Below are 20,962 nucleotides of genomic sequence, written 5' to 3'. Positions count from 1 at the left end.
ACCACCCCCGAACCATCCACAAATATGATTGTATCATCTTCTATCATCTCGATAGGTTTAGCAGCTGTGTAATATTGATAAACAATAATATGTTTATTCGAGTCATCACCACAACTGGTACCTGCACCTGAGGATGAGCCGTGCGTTTGTTTAGGCTCACCTCCTGCACCAGATTCATCAGGATCTTCCTTATCATTCTTGAGCTTCTTTAAAGCATCATCCTTGCAAGTTAATTGTAATATGAGATCCTCTTGTTCTTTGAGTTTCACCCCCTGAGACTCAACAATCGCACGAAGCTCCTTAGTCTCTTTTTGACAGAACGACACATACCCCATCAGCTTTCTTTGGTTTTCCATGAGGCGTTCTTTGGTTTTACAAGTGAAGAAGATGTCTGTCTGACGGTGTGGTGGCATGTTATTCAGAGGTGGATGAACTGGCCGGATTGGTCCCTAAGGCAGTGTAATTCTCATAAATGAGACATCACTAGGTGGGGGAGGCCTCATGGACGGTGTTGGAGGAACAGTAAAAAGAGTAGTAGAAGGCATTGGTATTTCAGCTAAAGCCATGTGAGGGATCATACCAAGCCTGTCGTGAGGAACCATTGTCGTCATTAAAGTAAGCGCCAGAGTGCTAGTAGTAAGCGGCACTACCGGGAGTTGAGAAATAGTAGTACGAGACGGTGGAACACCAATAGATACTCCAGACCCAGCTTATACACGTCTCTTTGCTGAGCTTTCAGGTGCCGGCTCTTTACCCTTTCGTTTATGTTCTCGTTGAGCTGCAATGGTAGCAGCTAATGCAGCTTCAACTGCAGCTTGTTGTTCTCGAAGAGCTGCATCACTAACACCACCATTTACACCATTTCCACCATCATCACCTTCATCGTTCCCACCTTCTCCTCCCTCACGCTCGGAATCCGAGTCATCATGGATCCAGCGATCCTCAGGAGGACATACATAATCAGGATTAATAATATGACCAATCATACATTTGTCCTCGGCCTCTCCTTACGATAGATCGTCATTCTACGCACAGTATCGGCCTTCATGTGTTCTAAGGGAAGAACATCATCCACCAATGTATGATCAATAACCAAGTTGGGTATCAAGTCGTGAATAATCAGCTGCAGAAATCTTGGATACATGAGGAATTTCTTCTTTTGGACCGTTTGTTGAACTTGCTCCTTTAGATGATAGAAAAGCATTTCTGAGAAGTTAAACGGTTTGTTAAGAACAAGTGCCACGAAAGCCGATTGCAACATGATTCGGCATTCATCAAATCCACCTCGACGACCACCCAAACAATGAATTAATACGTGTAGGAGATACTTGTAGGGTGGGCACAATCCATTCTTGTTAAAAATAGAGTCTTTAATGTGTCCACCATAACGTACATGCCGAAACAGACCCTTGATTAATTTCTTGTCGAACTCACATGGATTATCATCATTGTCACCAAAACGGAGCACACTCCTAATCACTTCAATATCCACTGTGATAGGAGTTTGATTGATTGTGGCGCGAATGTGATTCTCTACATCAATGAACTCAGTAGTATTCCAGAACTGCCTAATAATGCTTAAATAAACAGTAGGTCGAGCAGTTATAGCATAGTGTATCACCGAACGACGTAGGAATGCTAACATATTCCCAAAAAGAGCTTTGCCAGCAACGTTTGGATCAACATAAGCACAGATGTTGTGTTTCTTATCATATGGTAGCAGAAGTACTTCAACTTGTTCTTGTTGTTGTTGTTGTTCTTGTGGAGCAGCAGACGGGTCTTGAGCCATTATACTGAATAAATAATGACAAATAACAGTAATATGAAGGTTTAGAAATCACACAAGTTTTATACACTTTAAGCACTTATATCTCTATCAAGAAACAATATATTTAATTTTAGATTTCGTGTGTAATAGATGTATCGACGCGGTTAGACCCTTGGAATATTTTATTCAGTTACATTATTTAAATAATTAATTTTGAAATGTCATTCGTTAAAAACACAGTCTGATTCGTTATTGAATCAACTGATTCGCTATCAAGTAAATTTGTAACGAAGAAGAATTAGCGAATTGACTATTAAAAATAACGAACTAAACCCTAGCTCGTTAAGAATTGACGAATACACAGCTGATTCATTAAGGGAATGATTCGCTATTCTGGTTCGTGTGCAATACTTAACGAATTGGACACGAAGGGGTTCCAATTAGCTAAGGTTGACGAATGGTCAAAATATGACTTAATATTTGACTCTCCTGGTCAAAGTCAAAATTAATCAAGAACACTGAAAGTCAACAAGGTGAATCCAGTATCGATTACCCCATAATTATCGTTGAATAACCGAGTCGACAATCGTAAGATCTCGGAAACACAATACGAAACAAATGGTGTCGATTTGAAGTTCAAAATCATGAAATAAGTTAGGTTATTAAGGATGTGAACAGAGCGTAAACACCCGAAACAACAATCAATTAATCACCCGGCAATCAATCAGATTATGATTAAAGATCACCAAGGGTGTCGGAAATCCATTCCGATTACAATGATATCAAACTAAAGTACTTTAATAGAGTATTAATCAAATTATGCAGGGTTTCAAAAAACCTTAAAACCCTGATATCAAAATCTCATAATTAGCATATCAAAGCAGTGTCATTTTTGACGGAAATCAGAAAGAAGTGATCATCTATACCTTATAAACACAATGGTATACTCAAAACAATGAAAATCAAATATTGAAAAATATGAAAAATTTTGGCAGAGTAACTTTATGTGTAAGGAAGAAGAGTGAATAGTATAGGAAAGTTTGTATGCACGCCGTCCTATATACACTGACATGCACGATTCCCAAGGTAACGAATCAGCAGACTCGTTTGAAATTGAATTAACGAATCAGTTGATTCGTTAACACATGTCATGACGAAACAGATCCAATTCGTGTCTAATTCGTTAGATTATGCTTAACGAATTAAAGCAATTCGTTACAGAGTGCGGAAGCGAATTAGAGTAACGAACTAGAAAGTAGTTCGTTAAAATGGTCTAATTCGTTAGCCATAACTTAACGAATTATAATTCAATTAACGAATTAAATAACAAAAGAATTAAATAATTGAAAATAAATAATTAAATAAAGAATTAAATAAGGAATTAAATTATTATCCAATTAACTTAAATGAATTACCGAGGGCCTTTATCTCGATAATCAAATACTTTAAAACGTGTTTATCTTTTAAAAAAGAACTTAAAAACTTATCGAGATCTCATATCTCGATCATCAAATAGCTTCACTCGTTTCATGTTTTTGAAACATAATTTAGAAGATCTAAATCATATGTAAAACAAAAATGAAAATATTTTTGGTATTTTGTAAAATCTAAAGAATGTATTTACATGTAAAATATCCGAACCAAGAAATAGACAATTTTTTGTGTTTTCTATGATTTTCAAAAGCAGTACATATTGTTGTATTTTTGTTGAGTTTGAGCAAAGAATCATATTGACCAAAATGCCCTTCAATCACAGTTTTATATTTCAGCGATATTATGACTGGCGTTAAGTCGGTCATTGATATTGTTGTCCACTTAAATTTTATACAAGCCTTCAAGCATTTTTGTGATATGATTAATGGTTCAATTAGCGCACAGAACATCAGAAACTATCAGCCCCTAATCTCGGTTCAAGCTTATTTTGATTTTTTTCCAAATCACCCCAACTTGACTTAAACCGTTATAGTGTTGATCAAAAGTTTTGAATACCAATTGAGAATTTTATAATTTTTTAAGAAATGCATCAAGTTTTCTTTTCTGTGAGTAAGTATGCACGAGTCCATCTGTTGGCTTACATACATTGTATTCCTGGGGGTCCGTTTCTTATTGGTATTGAGACGCACGCAAGGGAGGAATAATTGTATGACTAACAGCGGATTTTGATGAAGTCAGTAATTTGGATTGTACGAAGTGCAGCAGTGATCAAGTTTAATGACTTTGGGTTTGCTCTAAAAGCGATTGAAATATTCATGCATATGAATACCCAGATGATTAAGCCGCATAATGACTCACATTGTCCAGAATCCTAACGCTTGTTATTTGCTTTATTGAATTTTTGGATGATCAACAACTATAAGGCTTGAGTATGACTGGTTATTACATTTCTGCCATCCTCACCGAGACTTTTGCTAGAGAATAACACCTCTTTCAATTTGGCTTTTCTTTATGTTTATGTCACTTACTTTACTCTAACAGCTTGTTTAAGACCTATCAATGCACCAATGATTAAGCACTCAGTCTTTTAAGCTTAATTTTTACTGGATTTGGAGTCAAATAATCAATGTACTATCATTTTCTCTTTTTGCTTCAAAAACTTAAAATTTTGAGGAGCATAAACAAACTTAATCGCCCCAGTTACTTTAAGTTTATAAATTAGTGGCTATCATGTCCATCTACGAGTAGATAACAAGACCAAAACATGCAAGCATGCTCCACAAACTTAAATGACCGACATAATTTCAGCGAGAAAATAAAGTAGAAAGCTTAATGAACAGCCCAAATACTTTCTATTATCAGGTAAATGGTTATCCCGAATATTTACAAGAAATTATCAGGACCAAACATATACAAGTATATGTCCTTCAAAATAGAAGCAAATGACATAATTTCAGTGAACGTAAGCAAAAATATTTTGGTTTTTCTCTTTACATACTAAAACCACAATCTTTTTGTCTTTTCGGATTTTTCTTTACAAATAAAATAAACTTCACAATCTTTTTGGTTTTTCGAATTTTTCTGTACAAACTGAAAACACAATCTTTTTTATTTTTCAAATTTTAAAAGGTTTTGGATTTTCAAAATAATTTCAGAAAATCCAAATTTAATAAAGAAAAGAAATCACAGTATTTTTGTATTTTTTAAAATTTTCTAATGTTTTTGGATTTTAAAATTTTTAATGTTTTTGGGTTTTATCTATACAAACTAAACACACAATATTTTTTGTATTTTCTAATTCACCCCCTAAGAAACCAAAACCAAAATAAAATTTAAACAAAAATACATATAAAATAAAGATAATTATCCTAGTTTCAGGATATCAGCAAGAGTCTTTAGGCCATTTAAACCAATCAAGAAGTGAAAACGTGTTTTATCAAATGCCTTGGTAAATAAGTCAGCCTTTTGAAAATCTGTATGTACTTTCTAAAGGTCAATTAATTTCTTTTCATAACAATCCCGTATGAAATGATATCGAATTTCGATATTTTTCATTTTAGAATGTTGTACGGAATTTTTGGTGATGCTAATAGTAGCAGAATTATCAATTAAGATGGGAGTAGTAAGAAACTTCAAACCGTAGTCGCGAATATGTAGTCGTATCCACAAACCTTGGGAACAACAACTCGAGGATGCAACATACTCAGCTTTGGCGATTGAAGTGGAGACTGTTGTCTGCTTCTTACACTGCCAGGAAACAAGCCGACTTCCTAAGAATTGACATCCCACTGTAGTAGACTTGAAATTAATCTTGCATCCTCCATAGTCTGAGTCAGAATAAGCGGTGAGATCAAAAGTATCGTCTTTGGGGTACCATAACCCGGTGTCAGGATTGCCCCTCAGATATTGAAGAATACGCTTAACCGCTGCCAGGTGAGTCACTCGGGGACTAGCTTGGTACCTAGCACATAAACAAACAACAAACATTATGTCGGGTCGAGAAGCAGTAAGATACATCAAAGAAACAATCATAGCTCGATATAGAGTCGGATCGATAATATCCTCCAATTCATCCGGTGATAAATTGTGACCCACGGGGAGATGAGTAGAAGGGATTTTTCCGGCAGTAATCTTGAATCGGCTCAAGACGTCGTTCACATATTTTGTCTGGTGAATGAAGATTCCGTTCGCAGACTGATGAACCTGCAACCCTAAAACGAAATTCATTTCTCCCATCGAACTCATCTCGAACTTGGTTTGCATGGATTTCTCAAACTCCTTACACAACGTGTCATTTGTTGACCCGAAGATTATATCATCTACATAAATCTGAACGAGGAGAAGATCATCACCAATATTTTTATAAAACAAAGTGCTGTCAACAGTACCACGTTTGAAACCATTATCCGTTAGATGGTCGGCGAGTGTGCCATACCAAGCTCTCGGGGCTTGGTGTAGACTATACAATGCCTTGTTTAAACGGTAAACACGGTCAGGATAATCAGGGTCTTCAAAACTTGGAGGCTGTAAAACAAAAACTTCCTCATAAAGTTCACCATTGAGAAAAGCACTCTTAACATCCATTTGATAGACCTTTATGTTCTTATAATCAGCATATGCCAGAAAGATTCGAATCGACTCTAATCTTGCAACTGGAGCATATACTTCAGTGTAATCAATACCCTCTTGCTGATGAAAACCTTGCACCACTAAACGTGCCTTGTTTCTCAAAATTACCCCACGATCGTCTTTCTTACACTTATATACCCACTTAGTCGGAATCGCCTTCTTGACTCTAGCAGGTTTGTCAATAAGATCCCAAACACCCAAACATGCGAATTGCTGTAATTCTTCTTGCATGGCTTCTACCCAAGAGGAATCTTGAAGTGGCATACGAGGAGTCGTTGGCTCAACTTGGGATAGAAAGCAAGTGAATTTAGCAAGATTTACAATTCCAGATGAATGTAAGTCAGCATAAGCACACAATACATTATTTTCACTTGATGAAGCAACTTGATGTCGTGTTTGAACTCCCACATCAAGTTCTCCAATAATGTTTTCTTTCGGGTGATAATTATGAATCCTAAGAGTGGGATTCTCAGGAACAACAACAGTTTCAAATAAATTAGTGTAGTTTTCACCTAGTTCGTGAGATGAAACATCACTATCAAGTTCGATAACTTGATCAACAACTAAAGTGTCATCAGATGAAGTGGAATCATTGTCAAAGAGAATCGGAGACTCATTATCAGGTTCGTCTGTTGGAGCCTCGATTGGAACTTCAATATCATTAGAACTTGCAAATCTTGGAATCAGCAATTGTTCTTAAAAATAAGCACGTACCAAATCTTCATCTGGTTGATCAGTTGTTGGTGTAAAAGAATTGAATAAACCATCATAGTCAAACATCTAGTCGGGACCTTTCCCTTGAGAAGGAGTAGTGTACTTTTGACAGTCCACATGGTACCATTCTTCAACACAACCAGACGTAAAGTTAAATACATGTTTCTTAGGAGAAGCATAACCCAAGAGATACCCTTCAATGGCTTTTTCATCAAACTTTCCCACGTCCTTTTTCAACAGCGTACAAGGATAGCCAAAATGTTCCAAGTACTTGAAATTAGGTTTACGATTATTCAACAGCTCATAACTTGTCTTCTTAAGTCTCTTAACAGTTAGAACTCGATTGAGTGTATGACAAACAGTATTCACCGCTTCATTCCAAAAATGAATAGGAAGCTTTGAATCAGCAAACATAGTTCTAGCAGCTTCAATCAACGTTCTATTCTTTCGTTCAGCAACACCGTTTTATTGTGGTACATATGGAGCACTATATTCTTGATGAATTCCCTTTTGCAAGCCAAAGAAATCCAATACATTATTTTTAAATTCAGTACCATTGTCACTTCGAATTCTCCTCACTTTCTGTTTGTATAGTGATTCGATCTTCGTGATTAGGTTTTGAACAAGAACCAGTGTTTGATCTTTCGAACTCATAAACAAGACCCATGAGTATCGTGAATAATCATCAGTAACTACCAGACAATACCAATCTCCAGAAATACTCGCACGATTCACTGGACCGAAAAGATCCATATGAAGTCGCTCAAGAGGAGTACCAATGGAATTCAATAACATAGAAGGATGTGACTTTTTCGTCTGTTTGCCCTTTTTGCAAGCAACACAGTTATCATATAACTTAAAATTCTTCAAAGACACACCTTCGACTAGATCATTTGCCATGAGATAGTTCATCTTACGAACATGTATGTGACCCATTCTACGATGCCATAGAATGGAATCTTTCTCGGTTGCTTTCGAGACAAAACATGTTTCGATCGAAGTTGATACTTTAGAACTAATATTTAAGAAATAAATATCATTTGATCGAGGTGATCACATGACAACCTTGTCCTCGGGAATCACATACTAAATATTGTAGTGTAGTGCATTTCACAGATTTGCGACACACTCAATAAATTATGGTCCACTTTATCACAAGAATTAACCTTCTCAAAAGTAATATGCCCATTCGAAACATCACCTTCCTGTGTAATCATACCCCCAGAATTCCCAGAAAACGCCACATAACCCCCTTGAATATTTCTTATATTTGTTAAGAGGTCGAGATTTCCAGTAATATGACGAGAACATCCACTATCCATGATCCAGTTTTCACCAGAAATGGTCTTGGATGTACCTTACACATAAACGAAAAAGATTAGTTCAAAAAGGCAGCCTAGGCCTCAGTCTTGGGCACCTTTTGGTTTTCTTGAGAAAAGTTAAACTTAGATTAATTCATCAGTTTTTCAGCAACTTGAGAATAAGTTACAAGTTTCTTAGACTTTCGTCTTAGATACGCAGCTTGAACTACATTTGAATTGACATTTTTACATAATGGTTCAGTTGGAATAAACTTTGGTTTAACAGAATCATGGGTTTCATTCACATGAACAACTTTTCGAGGATTCACGTTGGAGAACATAATATGAGTATCATCATCATGCGACACAGGTCGTTTTAGAATCTTCTTTATCAAAGGAACCGGTTTGGAATGGTCCTTGACAAAATGATGAAGATTCTGATAGCTCTTCTGGCCATAATTTCTGATTCGTTTGGATTGATTCGCTAAGATCAAGCGTGATTCGCTATCTGATCAATCTTAGATTCGTTAAGATTTAATTCATTAGTTTACTGTTCACAGTTCGCTACAACTGTTCACAGTTTGCTACAACTGTTCACTGTTCTTTACATTTAAACCCTAAATTTTTTATATTTGTCTAAAATGGCTGGTATTTATGCACTAGCCTCAAAAAATATGTTAATGCAACAAATGTTGCAACTGATACCGAGATAGGGTCACATTCGAAATGTCCAAGATTGATGAAGTTCAGTGACTTTGCCAAATGGGAACCTAGGTTTCGTGTTCATATAGGCTCAGTTCATCCTGACTGCTCATATTGTTTAGATGAAGTTTATACTGTTCCTATGATTGGGGATGAGACTATCGGATTCAGAACTAAAGCTATATCTCAATATTTACAAGAAGAGAAGAAAGCATTAGAGATAGAAACAAAAGCCTACTCTACTCTAACCATGGCTTTACCTGAAAATATATTTCACCAAGTGGGTAGTATCAAAATCCGTGCCTCTCTGTTTCAACATATCCGAATGAGAAGTATGGGAAACACAGCTGAAAGCAAAAAGGTGATGCTTAAGTTTCAATTCAGAAACTTTAATTTACTCAAAGGTGAGATAGTTGAAGAGATGACAACGAGATTCAATCACTTAATTGCAGAAATGGATAAAATGAAGTTGGAAATTTCTGAGATTGACAAGATTGATACTATTAAGAGTGCACTACGAAGTTCGTACTCTACTTTTCTAATGGTATTAAAAGAAAACAGCTATTTCAATGAAGAATTGACTACAAGTGAGTTTTTATAAAAGATTGAAGCTCGTGAGTATGATCTCAAGTGTCAAAAATCATCAAAGGAAAGTCAAGATCCTGCTTTCTATGGTGGTAGCATGCCTCTATGTTCAACAATTTCACCGATCACTGCTTTTCTGACACAGAACACAAGAGAAAATGAAACAACAATTTATAGTGATCCTAGAGCATGTTTCTATACTGCTGGTAACTCTAGATCACCAAATGTTTCCGCTGGTTCAGGAAGTTCATCCACTACAAATCAATACTTATCACCTCCAAATGTCAACATGAAAGAAGCTGAACAAATTTTTTCCTTTTTATCAGCTTTCATGACTTCTTACGAAAATCTGGTGAGTAGCAAGATTTCCACTAGTGATCTGACTGATGAAGACTATGATCAGATTGATCAAGATGACTTAGAAATCATGGATCTAAAGTGGAACATGGCAATGGTTGTTCGTAAGGTGAAGAGATTTATGCAAAGAACTGTAGAAGATCTTCCTGCCCTGAACAAGAAGTTGGGATTCGACAAGTTAAAGGTGAAATGTTATAATTGTCAAGAATTCGGTCATTTTGCAAAAGAATGTCACAAACCGAGAAAAGAGTATACTGGTCCTCGTGGTCAAAATTCAAACTCTTCAAAACCAAAAGGTAATGATACTGAGAAGAAACCATCAAGTTCTGGGTCACAAGCAATGTTAGCTGATAGAAATGATTGGTCACAATGACTATTGTGTAATGATAATCAAGCTAATTTGGCTTTGCTTGGGTTGACTCAAGATTTTCATGATGCTAGTGGAAGTGAGGTGTCTTCTGATAATGATTCTGGATCGGATTCTGATGATTCCTGTGACAAGCCTACAACTGTCTTTGCTTGCATGGCTAAGATCAATGAGGTTAGTCATTCTATTTCTGCTACATCATCGGTTAAAGTAAATTGTGCTGAATGTGAATCTAACAAACCTAAGTTAGAATCTTTAAAGAATCACAATGACAATTTAGTGAGAGAAATTGCTTCTCTAATGGATACTTATCGACAATCCCTCGAATCTCAAATGAGATCTCGTGAAAAGATTGAAGCATTGTCGATAAGTAACCATGATCTCAAAGCTGAGTTATCTGTGAAAATGACGATTAATGATCAAAAGTTTCAAGAAATTTTGAAACATCGTTCAAAGATAACCTTGCTTGAGAATGAGGTTCTTGAGTTAAAGAATAAATTGGGTAAATTTCGAAATTCTTCTTTTCTGTTGAATGAAATTATAGAAGTTTCTGGAAAACAAAATGATTCAAAGAAAGGTATAGGTTTTGTTGAAATTCCTCCATCATTTCACAATGAATATAAAATTAACCCTTTTGCTCCAACCGATGAAGATGTAATTCTTAAAGAACCTGTGATTTCAGAAAAATCTAAACCTAGTAAGTCTGAAACTGTTAAAACCCAATTTGCTTCTCAAAAACCTCATGTTCAAAGCAGCAAAGTTTTTGTTGAAAATGTTGACAAACTTATCATTGAGGATGTGTTTGAACCAGAAATTATACACAATAACAAGAACATTCCATGTTCTAATCACATACTTTGTGAACCTCATGAATTTGAGAAGGCTATGTATGGTTCGCACACAACTAAGATGAAACAAGATGCTCTTGTCAAACCAGTGAAGGTTAAGAAACCAGAAAAACTCAAAATTTTTGATGAGGATTTGTTGCATTTCATAAATCCTAATGCATCGAAGCCGTCATCTGCTCGTGTGTTTAAGTTAAAGGGAATGGACACGATGTTTACTGAGAAAGACATTCCAATAAGTATCATTAAACCTGAACTAATTGAGAGTGTGTTTCACATTCCAAGGTTCGTGAACTTGAACGTCAATATGCTCAAGCGAAAACATCAGTCTCATCTGATCCATTGACTAAAGCAAATCAAGTTTTAAAACAAGCTAAGAAAATTCAATTTGTGAAGTCAACTGGGACAGATACGTTGAAAAGTTTTTCAAATTGTTCTAATTTAGATTTTTACTTGAAAAAGAAATCTGAATTATCTGATGATTTTGCTAAGAGCATGAACAAAAATGTGAGTCATCATTCATCATCTGTGTCACATGTTCCAACAAATTTTCAACATCATCATGTTGACATGCGAAGTTGTTTTCTTTGCTGTCAACAAGGGCATGTAGTAAGAAATTGTGGTCAGAAGAACTCTCAGAGTTTTCATCCTTTTATCAAGGACCACTCCAAACCGGTTCCTCTAGTAAAAGAGATTCTAAAATGACCTGTGTCGTATGCTGATGATACTCATATTATGTTTTCGAATGTACATCCTCGAAAAGTTGTTCATGTGAATGAAACTCATGGTTCCGTTAAACCTAAGTTTATCCCTACTGAACCATTATGCAAAAATGTTAATTCAAATGTAGTTCAAGCTGCGCATCTAAGACGAAAGTCTAAGAAACCTGTAACTTAATCTCAAGTTGCTAAACAACAACTGAATGCAACTAAGGTTAATTTTTCTCAAGAAAACCAAAAGGTGCCCAAGACTGAGGCCTGGGCTGCCTTTTTGAACAAATCATTTTCATTTATGTGTAGGGTACATCCAAGACCATTTCTGGTGAAACTGGATCATGGATAGTGGATGTTCTCGTCATATTACTGGGAATCTCAACCTCTTAACAAACGTGAGAAATATTCAAGGGGGTTATGTGGCGTTTGCTAGGAATTTCGGGGGTATGATTACACAAGAAGGTGATGTTTTAAATGGGAAAATTACTTTTGAGAATGTTAACTATTGTGATAAAGTGGACCATAATTTATTCAGTGTATCGCATATCTGTGATAAGCAATACACTACAGTATTTACAGATAAAGAGTGTCTGATCTTGAAACCGGGTTATGTGATTCCTGAGGAGATTGTTGTCATGCGATCACCTCGATCAAATGATATTTATATCTTGAACATGAATTCTAAAGTATCTACATCGATCGAAACGTGTTTTGTCTCGAAAGCAACCGAGAAAGATTCAGTTCTTTGGTATCGAAGAATGAGTCATATACATGTTCGAAAGATGAACTACTTGATGGCAAATGATCTGGTCGAGGGTGTGTCATTAAAGAATTTATTTAAGTTATCCGAGCACTGTATTGCTTGCAAGAAGGGCAAACAAAAGAAGAAACCTCACTCATCTAAGTTATTAAATTCCATTGATACTCTGCTTGAACGACTTCATATGGATTTATTTGGTCCAGTGAATCATGCGAGTATTTATGGAGATTGGTGTTGTCTAGTAGTTACAGATGATTATTCACGATATTCATGGGTCTTGTTTATGAGTTCAAAAGATCAAACACCGGGTCTTGTTCAAAATCTAATCACTAAGATCGAATCACTATACAAACTGAAGGTGAGACGAATTTGAAGTGACAATGGTACTGAATTTAAAAATACTGTATTATAATTATTTTGTATCCAAAAAGGAATTCTTCGAGAATACAGCGCCCCATATGTACCACAACAGAACGGTGTAGCTGAAAGAAAGAATAGAACATTGATTGAAGCTGCTAGAACGATGCTTGCTGATTCAAAGCTTCCTGTCCAGTTTTGGAATGAGGCGGTGAATACTGCTTGTTATACACTCAATCGAGTTCTAACTGTTAAAAGACTCAAAAAGACCAGTTATGAATTATTGAATAATCGCAAATCTAATTTAAAGTATTTGGAACCATTTGGGTGTCCTTGTACTATGTTGAAAAAGGATGCGGGAAAGTTTGATGAAAAAGCCATTGAAGGTTATTTCTTGGGGTATGCGTCACCTAAGAAAAGAGTGTTTAACTTTACGTCCGGTTGTGTTGAAGAATGGTACCATGTGGACTGTCAGAAGTACACTACTCTTTCTCAAAGAAAAGGTCCTGACTGGATGTTTGACTATGATGGCTTATTTAATTCTTTTACTCCAATAACTGATCATCCAGAAGAAGATTTAGTTCATGCTTATTTTGAAGAATATTTGGAAATTCCAAGGTTTGCAAGTTCGAATGATGTTGAAGCTCCAATTGTTGCTCCAACTGACGAACCTAATAATTAGTCTCCTGTGCATTATGATAATGCTTCTACTTCATCTGATGATAATGCGGTTGTGGATCAAGTTATTGAACTTGACAGTGATGTGTCATCTCCTGAATTGGGTGAACATTACACTAATTTATTTGAAAATGTTGTTGTTTCTGAGAATCCTACTCTCAAGATTCATAATTACCATCCACAAGAAAACATTATTGGAGAAATTGATGTGGGAGTTCAAACACGACATCAAGTTGCTTCTTCAAGTGAAAATAATGTTCTATGTGCTTATGATGATTTACACTCGTCTGGGATTGTAAATCTTGCTAAATTCACTTGTTTTCTATCTCAAGTAGAGCCAACGACTCCTCGTGTGGCACTTCAAGATCCTTCTTGGGTAGAAGCTATGCAAGAGGAATTACAGCAATTTGCACATTTAGGTGTTTGGGAACTTATCGACAACCCTGCTAGAGTCAAGAAAGCGATTCCGACTAAGTGGGTATACAAGTGTAAGAAAGACGATCGTGGGGTAATTGTAAGAAACAAAGCACGATTAGTTGTGCAAGGTTTTCATCAGCAAGAGTGTGACAATCGTCAATTTCAGGTTAACTCCGTTAACTCAACTCCGTCAATTCAAACTTAAGATCATTGAATCTATAACGCACACTTCATTACATTTAAACTAGGGTTTAAATGACGCTTAACACTTACTACATGTGTAGTCTTTCGGGAATTGCACCGAAACGCAAACGAGTTGACACAAACGATTGGTGAATAAACGAAAAACGTCAAAACAGTAATTATGTGATAATTATGTGTTAGACTTATGTGTTATGTGATAACATCGTTATAAACACTAACTCAAGATGTAAACAGTTAGTTTAAGCTAGATAAGTAATACTTAGAAGTGGAGGGGCCAAAGTGTAACATAGTATTATTATAAATAATAATAATAATAATAAACCCTAACTTGTTATTTCTCTCCCTACACAAACCGATCAGCCCCCCCCCCTTGGCTCCTTGGCTGCCGTCGACATACACACACATACTTACAACAAATTTCAAGCTTTTGATTCAAGATTAAGGTGCTAGGAAGGTATAATCAACTATCCTATGCATCCTTTATACTTAATCTTGACTTTTATTGGGTTAATTACAAACCCTAGATGCCGATTTTTATATGTTAGTGTGTTCATATGATTTTGTTTGATTTGATGATGTATTGATGATGATTTGATAACTAGAATTGATATTGTTACATGTTAATTGTTGTGTCTTTGATTTGAGTTCAAACAAAAACCTGATTAGTATGTAATGTGTAATTGATGTGCATGGATAGTGTTTATGGAGTCTAGAATGTTATATGAATGCATGATGGTCCATAGATAGTTAATATGTTGAGGTTGGATAACAGTTTCTGGACAGATTGTGTTATTGATGTTTAAGTGACTGTAACGAAGTGTAAATTTGAAAATTGGTTGAGATTATTGATACTACAGTAAACTAGGTTGAGTCTAGTTTCTAAAGAATATAAATTTGCAATTTTTGGATGTGGAAAAGTTAACTTTTATGATTTTACAAAAATGTTGTGCAAAGCTGAGCTGTTAGACCTGCTATTAGGTTGTTTTGTAAATGTTATATCTAATGAAAAACGAGACCAATTGGGTTGGTTCCACTTCTGGAAGTTGACTCATTGAGTTAGGAACCTAACCCAAGTAGTCTTGCATTTATTGGATTTTTTGTTTAACGGGATTTTCAAATAACATTCTGTTACGCATGAATTTGACTGTTATGAGTTTGCTGTAATGATTTGATGATTGTGAGAAACCTATGTGGAATAAAAATATAATAAAATGTGTTCTGGAAACCTAAGACATATATGCTTTTGTGATCATTTTTGGTAAATTAATTGAGATGCTATGATCGGTGGAATAGTACAATCTTTCAAGTAGGATTTCTGTCTCGGTGGAACTAGCTGCTGAGTTTTGTGAAAATGCATGAAACATGATACTTGCTATATAGTTGTTATGTTTTGACCAAATTGCCCTTGCGGGGAATAATTGCTAATTGATTGGCATGATTTGACCAAATTGCCCTCATGGGGAATAATGGCTAGTTAATTGTTATGTGTTGACCAAATTGCCCTTACGGGGAGTAATTGCTAGTGATGTACTTTATGAATACATGACACGTAAATAATTGTTTACACATGTAACGTATCACAAATACATTTGTTAAAGTCACACGCAATTCACGAACGAAACACGAAACATGTTATGTGCATAGGTATTATGTGCCGGGTCTAGAGACTCGATAATATTCCGACACTTAGAAAAATCTCTTTGTTGTTTTAGAACGCTAGAGAGAGTTTTTCTTTGACGCGCTTCTTGGTGAATTATTTTGGGAATACTTCGCAAACAGTGAGTTTCACTTTCCCCTTTTAAACTTTTTAAACGCTTTTCACTTGGGGGAGATAACATACTCCGAAAACGCATTTAAGATTTTGTTAATATAGATTATATATCACTTGTAAAGACTAAGTGGCAAACGCGTTAACTAAAGTCCTTCATTCACATCGAACCGTTTGACAAACCCCACCCAACGCTAAACTCGACTGGAGGTCGAGTGGGTGTAATCTTGGCTAAACACATACCATGGTCTGGATGACCTGGTGGCAAGGCAAATGATAAACAGTCAGCTTCGGTGTCGAACACTTAGTGATACTTGTTTTATAGGCTAGCTACCTATAGATATATAATTAACATAACACTATCTGGTAACGCAAAATGCTTAACGCAAAACGCTTAACGCAAAACGCTGTAACGCAAAACGCTTAACGCAAAACGCTGTAACGCAAAACGCTTAACGCAAAACGCTGTAACGCAAAACGCTTACGTAAAACGCTGAACGCTTTATTTTATATAAACTTGTGAACTCACCAACCTTGTGTTGATACTTTTATTATGTTATTCTCAGGTAGCCGAGGCGGGCGCGCGGTTTAGGAACATGCATTGCTTGAAACACTTTTAACTATGCAAACTTATTTTTAAACTGTTATCATTGGGTTTTAAGTCGTCCTGCGTGACGTAACATTGTTTGCTATGGTTTTACGCTTCCACATTTAATTACTCGTAAACGTTTTCATGGTTTTGAAACTTTGTTTTATGGTTTGATTATAACTAATGATTCCGATCCTGTTAGTTCACACCCTCTGACGGTAAAACTCCGTTAGTGGATTTTGAGGGTGTGACAGATTGGTATCAGAGCCATTGGTTATAGCGAACTAGAAGTTGCATGCATACTAGACTATAACCGCGACGACCCATTAGTTATAATAATACGCACTACATAGATTAGTGTAGTCTTTGTTATCTTATCTCTTTACCTCTTTCACTCATACGCGCGCGCAAACATGGCTTACCTGTAGGAATGTCGACGCCGCCATCATCATCATCATCCGATCCGATGACTCATGCTCACGGGAAGGAACCACAGTTACCAACCGCATCGCCACCCCGAGTAGTCCCGGAACTCGAAGCTCCCACACCGAAGAGGTACCGCTTATCCGGAGGCATGTACGAAAACGAAGTTAGCTGGGACTCGTACCCTAACATGATCAGACGTATGGTCTATCGCGAACAAGTTCCCCCGTTACCTCACCCGAACCATCCTGCTTATCCCAACACCCTACCACCCATAACCGAACCTGTAGAGCGAGTTCTCGCAGCTGTTGTTTCTTGCTTGGAGCGTGATGTGGGTTACATGCGCTATACGAGGGCTAACGTTTCCGGACTGTTAAAAGACGGAACCGAGACTAAGGAGGAGATTGCCCGCATGGCAGCGGCAATGAAGGAAATGCAAGAGGCTAGTGATCAACAGATGAAAATTATGAGAAATATGCAAGCCGAGATGATAGACTTGCAAGAGCAACTCCAAGTAGCAAGGACCCGAACCGAGATGGCTTTAGAGCGTTGCGATGTGTTACAAATGCAAATTGCTCAGAACGCAGCCGAACCTGAGGCAGAGCCTGAGGCCGAGCCTGAAGAGGAACCCAAAGAAGAACCGGAGGAAGAACCGGCTGAGGAGGAGGCACACTCAGAGGTGTCCTCAGATGATGACATCTAGTGATGATGACACCTAGATGGAGGGGTTGTCTCCATCCGAACTATTATTTTCTATGATTTTAAGGATTGATTGGAAATACTTTGTAACGAATACAATGGTTTTAATCATGAATTTTTATTTAGATTAATATATGGTTGTGATGTGATGTTGTTTCTTATGTCTTTCTTACCTATCTTTTTATTGCATGTATGGTGTGTTGTATATGAAAGAAAAATTCATGTTTAACATTTTATACTGTGATTCTAGGAAATGGCTGGAAGAAACACTGGACACGGACGTGGTAACATCAACTTGACTGCAGCTGAACTCCAAACTCTGCTGAACAACCATGCAGCGGCCGCTCTAGCCGCACACGTTCAGAATCAAGCTGGAGGTCCAAGTGGAACGTGTACTTTCAAGAATTACCTTGACTGCAAGCCCAGTTCGTTTAAGGGCACTGAGGGAGCTATAGGCTTCCTGCGTTGGGCTGAGAAGGCCGAGTCGGCATTTGAGATGTGTAATTGTCCCCCTGCCAGTAGGGTCAAATTCGCTGCTGGAACACTGAAGGATTCTGCCCTCACTTGGTGGAATTCGAAAGTGCAGATCCTCGGGTTGGAACTGGCTAACGCTATGAACTGGGAGGAGTTCAAGAACATGATGCGAGAGGAGTACTGTCCGAGAGAAGAGATTTCAAAGTTGGAGTCAGAATTTTGGTCGCTGAAGATGGTGGGCTCAGAAATCGAAGCCTACACTACTCGTTCTCACGAGTTAGCGGTGATGTGTCCGCGGATGGTAGATCCGCCGAGTAAGAGGATTGAAATGTATATTGATGGGTTAGCACCGCAAATTCAGGGCATGGTGACGTCTTCCAGACCAGCCACGATTCAACAAGCGATCCGTTTAGCTCACAAACTGACGGATCAAGCTGTGACTCAAGGTGCGTTACCACCTAGGGGTTCAACCGCGAAAGCCCGTGACAACCCGAGTAATGACAACAACAGCAACAACAACCCGAGCAGCGGAAAGAGAAAGTTTGACAACACCAGATCCTCGTCCTCGAACCTCTCACAGCAACAACACTACCGTAAGCCCGAATTCACTCGGAGCTTTAACAATCAGAGTCACAACAACAACAACAACGGTAGCGGGCAGGGTTCGAGTGGATATGCTGGGAAATATCCAAAGTGCAATAGGTGCAACTATCATCATGTTGGCCCGTGTGACCGTGTCAAGTGTCAGAGATGCGGAAAGATGGGTCACCAGGCGAAGGAATGTAGAGGAGACCTTGCGGCAAAGGGTGCTCCTAAACCACCTATGACGACGAAGGGATGTTTCGAATGTGGGCAGGAAGGTCATTTCAGGAAAGATTGTCCCAAGCTGAAACAAAACGACAACAACGGAAGTAATGGAAGTGGCAGTAGTGGTGGAAGCAATGGCAAAGGAAGAGCTTTTGTAATTGGGTCGGGTCAAGCCCGCAATGATCCGTACGTGGTGACTGGTAAGTTCCCTGTGAACGATTGTTTTGCTTCTGTATTGTTTGACACTGGAGCTGATAGGAGTTTTGTGTCGAAAGCCTTTAGCCAACTCTTAGACTTAACTCCAACCCCGTTAGATGCTAAGTTTCCTGTTGAATTAGCTGACGGTAAGACTATAGTAACGACGCATGTTCTTGCGGGATGTAAGTTAAACTGTCAGGTCATGTCTTTGATATCGACCTTATTCCTTTTACGCTTAGTAGTTTCGATGTCGTGGTCGGCATGGACTGGTTATCCGAGAACCGAGCGGAGATTATATGTCACGACAAGATACTCCACATTACTACCCCTTCCGACGAGATCATTTCGATCCGAGGTGAGAGAAGCGGCATGACCACCAGTGTCATTACCCTTATGAAGGCGCAGAAGTACCTACGAAAGGGTGGGTCATCCGGCAATTTTGGCGCAGATTGTTGAGAAACCCGCGGAGGAGAAGCGAATTGAAGATATACCAGTTGTGCGAGATTTTCTGGAAGTTTTCCCGAAGGATTTGCCCGGACTCCCTCCTGTACGACAAGTCAAATTCCAAATCGAGTTGACCTCCGGTGCAGCACCCATAGCACGAGCCCCGTATCGGCTCGCACCGGCGGAGCTTCAGGAGTTGTCCACTCAGTTGCAAGATTTATTGGATAAGGGTTTTATCCGACCTAGCTCATCACCATGGGGAGCCCCTGTCTTGTTTGTCCGAAAGAAGGATGGGACTTTCCGCATGTGTATTGACTACAGGGAGTTGAACAAGGTGACGGTCAAGAACCGTTATCCTTTACCCCGAATTGATGAATTGTTTGACCAGCTTCAAGGATCGAGTTACTACTCGAAGATCGATCTGCGATCTGGTTATCACCAACTAAGAGTGCGCGAAGAAGATACCTCAAAGACGGCATTCAGAACACGGTATGGTCACTACGAGTTTTCGGTTATGCCTTTTGGACTAACCAACGCACCAGCCGTATTTATGGAACTCATGAATCGAGTATGCAAGGCGTACCTCGATAAGTTTGTGATTGTTTTCATTGATGATATTCTCGTATACTCCAAGAACGAAGCTGACCATGAAGAACACTTAAGGGTAATTCTGGAGTTATTGAAGAAGGAACAACTGTATGCTAAACTCTCGAAATGTGAGTTTTGGCTTTGCGAGGTTCACTTTTTAGGATATGTGATCAACGAGAATGGTATCCATGTCGATCCCGGTAAGGTAGAGGCCATCAAAAACTGGGAAGCACCTAAGACTCCGACTGAGGTGCGGCAATTCCTAGGACTGGCCGGCTACTACCGACGTTTCATCGAGGGATTTTCAAAGATTGCTCAACCCCTCACCGCTTTCACTCACAAAGGCACTAAGTACAATTGGGGTGACGCGCAAGAATCCGCTTTACAACTGTTGAAAACCAAACTCTGTAGCGCCCCTATTCTAGCCCTCCCCGAGGGAACGGAAAATTTTGAGGTACACTGTGACGTATCGATACAAGGTCTCGGTTGTGTGCTGATGCAACTCGAGAAGGTTATAGCTTATGCCTCTCAACAACTACGGGTTCACGAGAAGAACTACATGACCAATGATTTGGAACTCGGAGTTGTGGTGTTTGCCCTTAAGATATGGAGGCATTACTTGTACGGTACCAAGTTTACCA

This window comes from Bidens hawaiensis, unplaced genomic scaffold (genome assembly GCF_021521415.1).
Source record: "Bidens hawaiensis isolate Kalapana, Puna unplaced genomic scaffold, B.hawaiensis_p1.1 tig00000296_1, whole genome shotgun sequence".
NCBI lineage: Eukaryota > Viridiplantae > Streptophyta > Magnoliopsida > Asterales > Asteraceae > Bidens > Bidens hawaiensis.
The sequence above is the reverse complement of the archived record's forward strand: the minus strand, read 5'-3'. Positions refer to the sequence as shown.